Raw genomic sequence first — 10,000 nt, 5'->3', positions numbered from 1 at the left:
CCCTCCAGGGCCCGGTGTCCGTCTCTGCACACTGACAAGTAGGTGTGTCGCTGCTGCACACTTTCCCGAACCCTCAGCAAGTACGGCCAACAGGACAGGGGGCTTCGGGCTTCACACGCCTCCTCTGCCACAGCTTGCTGGGATTCACCTGTGCAGCCCAGGAAGCCTTCCATCTCCCCGCCCCTGGGAGGGCTCCAGGGCGCTGGGACTGAGCCTCCCGAGCCCTCTGAGGCTCTGTTTAGGTGGCGTGACAAGAACGGCTCTATTGTGTGTTCAGTTTCGGCAGCAGCTCCTCACCCAGCCTCCTCCCCAGCCACCAAACGCCGGACCCGGGGGTAGACACTACTGCCCATGCCGCAGGCTCAGAGGAGGGCTGGCCAAGATTGGGAAGCGGCGATCTCTCAAGTCCCTCACACCCCAGCCCCCTCCCCTGCCAGGACCTCATCCAGTCCTGCAGCGGGCTTGCAAACAAGAGCGGGGGATAAGTTATCGGGCACAGAAGGCACCACGCCCAGGGGTAACCTCCCTGCCCCCTCCCCGTAGGGCAGACCTGGGCTAGCTCAAGAGGGCCACGATGGTTGCCAGCAGACTCCTCGGCCTGGTGCCGCGGGCTCGCAGAAGCCTGCCCTTGATTTCCCATACAAGGACGGTGTATGGCTGACATGTCAGTGTGCCTAGGAGTGTTTTGGCAAGCAGGGTTCAGGTAGGAGCAGGGAACTGTGCACCATGTATCAAGGGCGTGGGGAGGATAGAAAAAGAGAAAATAAAAGAAATAAGTAGAAAGGAGACAGACAGCCGGGCACGCTTGTGATCCCAGTATTCGGGAGGCTGAGACAGGAGGATCACGGTTCGTGGACAGCCTCAGCTACTTAGTGAGACCCTCTGCAACTCAGTGAGACCTTGTTCCAAAATAAAGAATAAAAGACAGGGCTGCGGGTGTAGCTCGGAGGTAGAATGCCCCTGCGCTCCATCCCCAGTACTCCCCCCAAAAAAAAAGAGAAAAAGAAAAGAGACAGGGAAAGAGGGACTGTAGCTTTCTTTTTCTTTTTTCTTTTAGAATTGAACCCAGGAGTATTCTACCTCTAAGCTAAGCTACACCCCCAGACTTTTTTACTTTTTTACTTTTTTTTTTTTTTTTTTGCAGTACTGGGGATGGAACCCAGGGGCATTTGACCTCCCAACTATACCCCCAGCCCTATTTTTTTTATTCTTTATTTTGAAACAGGGTCTCAATAAGTTAAAGAGGTCATCACTAAATAACTGGGGCTGTCTGCAAACCATGATCCTCCAGTCTCAGCCTCCCAAATGCTGGGATCACAAGTGTGCGCCACCACACCTGGCTTTTTATTTTTTATTTTGAAACAAGGTCTTACTAAATTGCGGAAGGCCACGCTAAGTAGCTGAGGCTGTCCAAGAACCTCAGTCCTCCTATCTCAGCTTCTCAAGTACTGGAATTTCAAGTGTGCACCATCAGACCCGGCTACCATTTTACTTTTTATTTTTGGAACAGGGTGTAAGTCGTTGAGGGCTTCTTAGTTGCTGAGACTGGCCTCAGGCCTACGATCCTCCTGTCTCAGCCTCACAAGTACTAGAATTACAGAATGCACCACCACATGCGGCATGACTGTCGTTTTAATTCTAAAAACTCCAAGGTAGCCTTCTCCTTGGTTGCTCTTCAACCAGGTATTTATGGTTCACTTGGCGTCATGACCAGAGGCATCACGAATTCTTTTTTTTTATTTTTATTTTTTGCAGGTCTGGGGGTGGAACCCAGGGGCATTCAACCTCCTATCTATACCGCCTGCCCTATTTTTTAGTCTTTATTTTGAAACAGGGTCTCACTGAGTTGCAGAGGGCCTCACTAAGTCGCTGAGGCTGGCCGCGAACCGCGATCCTCCTGTCTCAGCCTCCCAAGTTCTGGGATTACAAGTGTGCGCCACCACGCCTGGCTTCTCACAAATTCTCTTATCCCAATCCTTTTTTTCTAATCTCTGCAGCACTCAAATCACACAGCACACTTTACACAAGGACACGTATAGGTCACAGAAAGGCTGAGCAAGGGTGAAAGTGGGTGGGTTCAGGAGGCTCCACGAGAGCAGAGCCGGTACGAACATGGACGCGGAGTCTCCGTAAATGGTCAGATAGGAGTTGGAACACACCAGGGCTGCGGTCGTCGAGGGCAAGGTCTGGACGGAGGACATTTTCAGAGTGCCAGCTGGGAAGCCAGCTTGCAGTTGTCATGCGCAGGAGAACCACGCTGGGACAGCGAGTCAGGTCTGTGGCTGTGGCGGTTCCTGTGCGAGGCTTGTGAGGAGTGAGCGGGTGGCCTCGGGGCGCTGCGGTGCCCAGTCTTGGGCGCTCCTCTCGCGGCTCTCAGGGAGGGCTTGCCTCATCCCGTGTTTGATTGGCTCACGGGCCTGGTTTCTCTGATATGGGGCTGATACACCTGTGCGTCCATGTGCTACTGATTTAATCTGGAAGTTCAGGGTGGTCATCTCTTAGCGAGTAACGTATCAGTCTGTGCCTTAGGTTGTGCCAGGCAGGTGGCGGTTATGGACTTATGCAAACACGGTGAGAGCTGTTTCGTCTCAGCACGAGGACTCACGGTGAGCAACTCGAGGCAAGCTGCTGCTTTATTAGATGAAGTAGCTGAGGGCTGGACGCAGCCTCAAAGCTGCTGCTCTGTGCGCCACGGGGTCACTCGGGCAGAGCACAGCCTGACCCCTAAGCACTCGTAAACATTAACTCTTACACAGGGAATGCCGCCACATTCCAGATATCACCACTGGCAGTGGTGTTTTAAAATACAACCAAGCCTTACCTGGAAGACTGGGACAGGAGGATTGCAGGTTGGAAGCCAGCCCCTATCGCTTAGCAAGACTCTATTTCAAAATTTTAAAAAAATGTATTAAAGGATTGAGGGTGTAGCTCAGTGGTATAACAAACACCCCTGGGTTCAATCCCAAGTACTACACACACACACACACACACACACACACACACACACACACACACAACTGAGACTTGATGTTACTGGCTGGGAGCCCAAGGAGGCCCCTAGAAGGGAGAAGGGGGCTCAACTCAGCCCCAGCAGGTGTTTGACATCCCAGGAAGGAAATTCAGGGAATGTAAAGGAGGCACACGCAGAGCTGCAGAGCCGCATTCAGGAGAGCAAGCAGGAGTGCAGGGGGCACACTTGGGGCGGCGCCTCGGTGATGCGCTGATGCGCTGAAGCTTTGTGAATGGTGAGCGGAGAGGAGCCGGGAGCAGAGTCAGCTTACGGAGCTCAGCGCTCAGGTCCTGGGACACAGAGCGGGCCAGTGCGGTCTGGTTCTTTGTGGACTTTGAGGTTGATACTATCTAGTTACTAGATAGTACTAGGACTGTACCCATAGCAGGGTTTTAACAATCTTTCTCTCTCTCTCGGCTTTACAAAATACTCTAAAAATATGTGTAAGGTAACAAGGTATGTGAGCGCTATTTAGCTGGCTAAGACTTCTTAGACCTTTTAAGAATTTAGGCCTGGAAGAAAACAGGACTGGGAGGCAAAGGAGAGTGCTCTTGGAGTTTCCAGACATAGAGTTCCAGTTGAAGAGCCGTCCTTGTCCTGTTTTTTACTTTTAATTTGGAAATAGGGTCTCACTAAGTTCACAGGGCCTAAGTAGATGAGGCTGGCCGCAAACCTGCGATCCTCCTCTCAGCCTCCCAAGTACTGGAATTACACGTATGTGCCACCCTGCCTGGCCCTTTCTACACACACACACACACACACACACACACACACACACACAATCTACTGGGGATGGAACCCAGGAGCATTCTACCTCCGAGCTATACCCGCAGCCCCATTTTTTATTCTTTATTTGGAAACAGGGTCTCACTGAGTTGCAAGTTGCCTCACTAAGTCGCTGAGGCTGGCCACGAACCGCGATCCTCCTGTCTCAGCCTCCCAAACGCTGGGATTACAATTGTGTGCCACCTCCCTGATCTCATTGGGACAATTCAGTAACACCGAAATGAAAAGAAAAGAACACTCGGGGCTACAGCCCAAGTTCCCGTTGCACACACAGCGACGGAGAGTTTGGAGCGGAGGAGCGCTCTGTGCAACCTCACGTCTCGGACTCCCACGCTTCTCGGTGGCGGAGGGACTCCGAGCTCATAGGAGCGACCCACAGGGCGCCGTGCAGGAAGCTCACACTTCCCGTGAGGGCTCTTAGACAATAGAATGACTCCTGGGCAGTCCGGCAGTGAAACATCACGTTTCTCCAAGAGAAAGGTGATTAAGGAATTAGACGGATGCAATGAGACTGAGCCCCGGAGAAGGCCGGCCACAGTGCCGGGCAGCCGTGAAGGCCGAGGCCAGAGCCTCGTGTCCTGGGACCCAGAGCCCCTACCCTGCTGGGGTCACTGCTGAGGATTTTCACCCACGTTTCAACTTGGTAGTGGTGGCTGTGCCACTGATGTTTCATTGTGAGCACATTTCTCCGTAGGTAAAGAATTGCTTCTTTAAATCAGCGATGAGTACATGTTTGTACACACAAGTTTTTTACCCCAATAAGTTGTATGAATATAATGCACCAATAAAAAAAATTAAAAAAAAAAAAGAATTGCTTCCAGAATAGTGCCGAAGTCAGGCGACGCTTCTTTCTGGGTTGTAACACTTTAAACCGCCAGGATCATTAACTCTGCACAGGGCAAAGTTTTTGAGGGCCTGCCCAGCAAGGGCTGGGGGCTGGGCCTGTGGGAGACCTTAGGCAGGCGGGGGTTGGCAGGGCCGGGGTCTGGGGAGGCATAGGGAGGCAGGGATGGGGACTTTGTGTGCTGGGATGTGGAATGGCTCCAGTGGGCTGCGAGCAGTTGTTTGCTTAGTGGGTTTTGGAGCTGGTTCATGCCATGTGGGGCCTCTTGGGCGCAGGGACTCAGAACACTGTAGTTACAGCCGGGCGTGGTGGGCACGCTTGTGATCCCAGCGCGTGGGAGGCTGAAACAGGAGGATCGCACTGGTTCAAAGCCAGCCTCAGCTACTGAGTGAGGCTCTCAGCAACTTAGTGAGACCCTGTTTCCAATAAAATATAAATAGGTCTGGGAGGATAGCCTGGAGGTAGAAAAGCCCCTGGGTTCCACCCCCAGTACCACCAAAAAAAAAAAAAAAAGAAAACCAGTTACCCATCCCCTGTGAGCAGCCAGCCCCTGAGTTCTCCCAAAGATGAGGTCCTCAGCAAGCCCAGAAAGACACAAATCATCTAGTTCAAGGTCATGGGTCCAGGAAGCAGGGTGCCTGCACATGCACCCAGGGGCCCACACTTCCTGCCGCGTCTCAGCCGTGAGCACGTCAACCCCATGGCTCACCTTGCTGCAAGATGACCCACCCGGGGTCACAGCACGTCACAGGGCAATTCAACTTCAATGTGGGGCCAGAGGCTTCCTCAGCATGGCAGAGGACTTCATGGTGGGAGCTCCGTCCCAACAGAGTGGTGGGGTTAGCAGTGTCCCAGGACTGGGACAGGTCACACTGATGCTGGGCAAAGAGAAGATGCCAGACACATACACAGTACCCGGGGAGCCTAGGGAGGCTTGCTTAGCAGTGGGTACAAGCCAGGCCTGGAAGAGCACCTCTTGAATCCTGGTACGTGGGAGGCTGAGCCAGGAGCATCTCCACGGGCCTCAGCAACTTAGCGAGGCCCTGTTTCTTTTTTTTTTTTTGAGGGTCTGGGGATGGAACCCAGGGGCATTCTACCTCTGAGCTACACCCCCTGCCTTTTTTTTATTCTTTATTTTGAAACCAGATCTCATTGAATTGCAGAGGACCTCACTAAGTAGCTGAGGCTGTCTGTGAACCGCGATCCTCCAGGTCTCAGCCTCCCAAATGCTGGGATTACAAGCGTGCGCCACCACGCCCAGCTCCCTGTTTCTTTCTTTCTTTCTTTCTTTTCTCCTCCTCCTCTTCTTCTTCTTTTTTTTTTTTTTTTTTTTTTTTTTTTGGAGGTATTGGGGATGGAACCCAGCGCCTTCTACCTCCGGGCTACACTCCCAGACCTATTTTATATTTTTTATTTGGAAACAGGGTCTCTTAAGCCAGCGGAGGCTGGCTTTGAACCTGAGCGATCCTCCCGTCTCAGCCTCCCAAGCACGAGGATTACAAGCATGCGCCACCACGCCCGGCTGAGGCCCTGTTTCAAAATAAAAAAAAATAGCTGGGTTCACAGACAGCCTCAGCTACTTAGTGAGGCCCTTTGCAACTCAATGAGACCCTATTTCAAAAGAAAAGAACAAAAAATAGGGCTGGGTGTGTAGCTTGGAAGTAGAATGCCCCTGGGTTCCATCCCCAGTACCTCAAAAAATAAATAAAATAAAATAGAGCTGAGGTGTAGCTCAGAAGTAGAATTCCCTGGGTTCCATCCCCAGAAATACACACACACAAACACATACACACACACACACACACACACACACACACACACCACACCAGGTAAAACACCATCTATGCGATGTTGGTTCCTTGAAAAGACCCAGTGTTCTAAGCAGTGCCAACACCTGGCTTACCTTTAACCATGTAAGCTTTGGGCCCTACTTAGGTTTCAAAGCCTGTGTTTATAATGGGAAGGCAAATGGTGCATCTGGAAGGGCGCCCTGGATGCGTCCCACTTGAGAGGCTAGGGGGCTCTGCAGCCAGAGCTGTGGGGACGGGGCCTGCACAGGGTGAGGAAGAGCGTCTGCTCCGATTCTGAAGGATCTGGATGCGCGTCCATCTATGGTGTCTGTGCAGCCCTCAGCGCATTGGGAAGGGACTGAGGGCACCCACCCAGGGGACCATGGGACCCCAAGGAGGAGAGCTGGGGGATGTAGGCCATGTAGGGGCGGCAGACCACCAGCCTCGATGGGCAAAGGAGGCGAGAGTGACCTGCAGTCCCCTCTGCCGGAAAGCAGCTCTGTGCAGACTTGTTCAATCAGGTTTTAATGTTTAAAATGTTAAATAAAGGCCCGATTCCCTTCTTGCACACGGCACCGCTAATATGGTTCAAAGATCATCTTGTGTGATTCTGTTTCAAACGTATCTGTTTACACACAGGGAGCCTTAGTCTGTTCCTACTGCTGTAATAACATTTCTGAGACTGCATAACAGAAACCACAGACATTCATGGCTCACAGTTCTGAGGCCGGGGAGTCCGGGTCAGGGCACCCGCGGATTCTGCATCTGGAGAAGCTGCTTTCTGCTTCGTCAGCGCCTGTCCCTGTGTCCTCACATGGTGGACAGGACAGCAAGCTCCCTCCAGCCTGCCTCCTGAGGGACTAACCCCCATTAGCGCTCTGCCTCAGGACCCCTACTCCTCAGGTCACAGTGAGAAGTAGGTGCCAATCTGTGAGTTCTGCGGGGACGTTCAGAACACAGCATAAGGCCAGTCTCTGGGGAGGGGAGTGAGGGTCAGCAGGAGGCTGCTGGAGTGAGGGGTGCCAGGGTGGGGCCGGGAGGAGAGAGGGGCCTCCATCTGACCCTCACTTTGAGATGGAGGGAGAGGTGAAAGCTGGGAAGAGGTCCCTGATGGCCTCAGGTATGGGGAAGGTGATAGGCCGGGTCCCCCCATCTCCCACGCGACCCCACACACCAGGGACAGGAGGCAGAATTCCAGAAGCTAGAAGTGGAGATATCATGAGAATCCAGGTGCCTCAAGACTCCAGGCATCGCAAGGCAGACTCCAGAGACTGCAGGACTATAGGTGTTGTGAGAGGGCATTCTAGCCCCACCCCAAGACCCGGCTATGTAATACCCTGACTTCCTCTCTGCCACGTGGCTCTGCCAGCCAACTGACCCTGCTTGACCGTATGGCTCTGCTGCTCGGTCATCAGTCCCTTCCCCCACGAGTGGCAGACCTCGCCTGAAGGCGCTGGTTGATTAGGCTGATTAAAGCAGCTTTTAATAACCTAGTTGGTGTTTTCCTCCTTCGCAACTCCCTAGCTCAGTTTCAATGTTACATTTGGTGCCAGAACCCGGAGAAGGGACCCAGAAAGAAGACCCCCAATGGCCTTAGGTATGGGGGTAGGGACCCAGGAAGAAAACCCCCGATGCCCTCAGGTGTGGGGGGAGGGACCCAGGAAGAGGACCCCCGATGCCCTCAGGTGTGGGCGTAGGGAACCAGGAAGAGGACCCCCGATGCCCTCAGGTGTGAGAGGAGGGACCCAGGAAGAGGACCCCCGATGCCCTCAGGTGTGGGGGGAGGGACCCAGGAAGAGGACCCCCGATGCCCTCAGGTGTGGGGGTAGGGACCCAGGAAGAGAACCCCGATGCCCTCAGGTGTGAGAGGAGGGACCTAGGAAGAGGACCCCCGATGCCCTCAGGTGTGGGGGTAGGGACCCAGGAAGAGAACCCCGATGCCCTCAGGTGTGGGGGTAGGGACCCAGGAAGAGGACCCCCAATGCCCTCAGGTGTGGGGGTAGGGACCCAGGAAGAGAACCCCGATGCCCTCAGGTGTGGGGGGAGGGACCCAGGAAGAGGACCCCCAATGTCCTCAGGTGTGGGGGGAGGGACCCAGGAAGAGGACCTCTGATGGCCTCAAGTATGTGTGGGGGAGCCAGGAAGAGGACCCTGATGGCCTCAGGTATCAGGGGAGGGATCCAGGAAGAGGACCGCCAATGGTCTCAGGTGTGGGTGAGGTCAGGATGGAACTTTCAGGCAGGAGGGGAGATGGCTGAGGAAATGCACGGAGGTCACTGGGGCCCAGACAGGCTGCTGCTATCAAGGCAACTCTGAGCGGGATGGGACGAGGGCCAGCCGTTGGCTCAGGCAGGAAAGGCTCCTCCAGCAGGGAAGAGGAGGCGGGCAGGGTGACTACGGTGCGGTTCTGTGGTCCCGCTCCCTTGGTGCCAGGGGCTTTCCCATGAGTGTCACCAGCCTCCTCTCGTCCTGCCTGTCCTGGTGACCCCGCGGGGCCAGGAGCCAGCCCCCTGGCTGCTGTTTCACCCCCTGGCCTGCCACGCCGTACACACCAATAGTACTTTTTGAATATCATTTAATTAATAGCTTCGCTGGAATTTTAATAGAGAATTATATTTTGGGGGGAAAATGTGAAGAGTAAGTATCATCTTAAAATGTGTTTTTGCACAGGACACAGATAAGCAAAGATGCTCCTGCACTCACGTCTACACAGCTGTCTTGTGCACATAACACAGATCCGAGACACAGTGAGCTCCTGTTTGAAGGTGACGTGAGACGCTGGGGCCTGGGCCTCCCCACCAGAGGGTGTCTCGTGAGCCACACCCCGTCCCCGCCCCCTCAGCGGCTGGCGCCTGTGCCCGCGGCCATTCACGTCAGGTTGTCACCTTCAGAGACGGCGCCACACTGTGATTACACACAATCTAGGCTTACTCACTCAGTGAGGCACTTAACAACACCTTCCGGGTCGGCCCAGAAGTGGCCCACAAGTAGAGCCCTTGAGCACGCCCTCTGGAGCAGCCTGTGCCAGGCGGGCAGGTGGAAGCACGCACAGGTGGACCTGACTCCTGCCTCTCTGGCCAGGCTCAGCGACAGGCCCCCTTTTGTAGGGCCACAACACCTTTGTTGGAAAGCTGCCTGAGACTGGGGCCAGAGGTTCTTGGAGAGGGCCTCTGGAGGTGTGGGCAACAGGCAAAGAAGAAGAAAAGAAAACAGGAGCCCGACCCAGTGTGTAAATTGGGTCCCACCCTCAGGCCGTGGCGGAAGAGGGAGCAGGCAGGACACACTCCCTGGAGCGCAGCAGGCCTGCCCCAAGGGTGGCTCGGAGCCCAGCGCCCAGGCTCAGCCTGCACGGAGCTCGGTTATTTCTGTACACATCAGTTAGCAGTAGAGTCGACAGGATGCCGTTTTGGATCCTGGCAGTTGAAGTAAATTTGTGCCACGCTTCATCCCACTGGCCTCTACTTCAGGCAGGGAGACGCCTCTAACTCTGTGAGGCTCAGGAAGCCCGGCCCTCGGGTCTCTAGGGAAGCACTGTCCGGCTCGGCAGGGGCAGGCTGCCCACAGGGACAC

The sequence above is a fragment of the Muscardinus avellanarius genome (genome assembly GCF_963383645.1).
Source record: "Muscardinus avellanarius genome assembly, chromosome: 5".
Classification (NCBI taxonomy): Eukaryota; Metazoa; Chordata; class Mammalia; order Rodentia; family Gliridae; genus Muscardinus; species Muscardinus avellanarius.
The sequence above is the reverse complement of the archived record's forward strand: the minus strand, read 5'-3'. Positions refer to the sequence as shown.